The sequence below is a fragment of the Oryzias melastigma genome, linkage group LG14, assembly GCF_002922805.2.
Source record: "Oryzias melastigma strain HK-1 linkage group LG14, ASM292280v2, whole genome shotgun sequence".
NCBI classification, from domain to species: Eukaryota; Metazoa; Chordata; class Actinopteri; order Beloniformes; family Adrianichthyidae; genus Oryzias; species Oryzias melastigma.
In genome coordinates this window covers 8907825-8908108 of record NC_050525.1, presented here as the reverse complement: position 1 = coordinate 8908108, position 284 = coordinate 8907825, and the positions used below count along the sequence as shown (strand labels likewise).

Genomic DNA, 284 nt, shown 5'->3' with positions numbered 1-284 from the left:
AGCAAAAAAAAAAAAAATCAGCCTGGAAGGCATGAAAGATTCAGCGTCTTCTCCTCCTCTGGTCAGGTATAATGGAATCAAATCTCTCTGAGCACTTAAATCTCTTAACTGAGGCTGCCGGTTGCTGCAGACAAGGAAACAGAGTATAGGCCACAAGGGATGTACATCAGTGTCTTCCAACATCAAAACAATAACGGAAGTGAAGAGGGAATTCTGAGGCTTGTGATGGTGTTTCAGGCAGGCTTTTGGAGAAATGTGCTCTGTAAACACTGAAAAGCTTTGAC

The 284-nt window shown here is 43.0% G+C and overlaps 1 protein-coding gene across 2 annotated transcripts in view; it reads right to left on the bottom strand.

Moving 5' to 3' along the window:
* Positions 1-284, bottom strand: part of gabrb4 (gamma-aminobutyric acid type A receptor subunit beta4) — a 76433-nt gene that overhangs the window by 74561 nt on the left and 1588 nt on the right. The gene's annotated exons all lie outside the window — the stretch shown is intronic.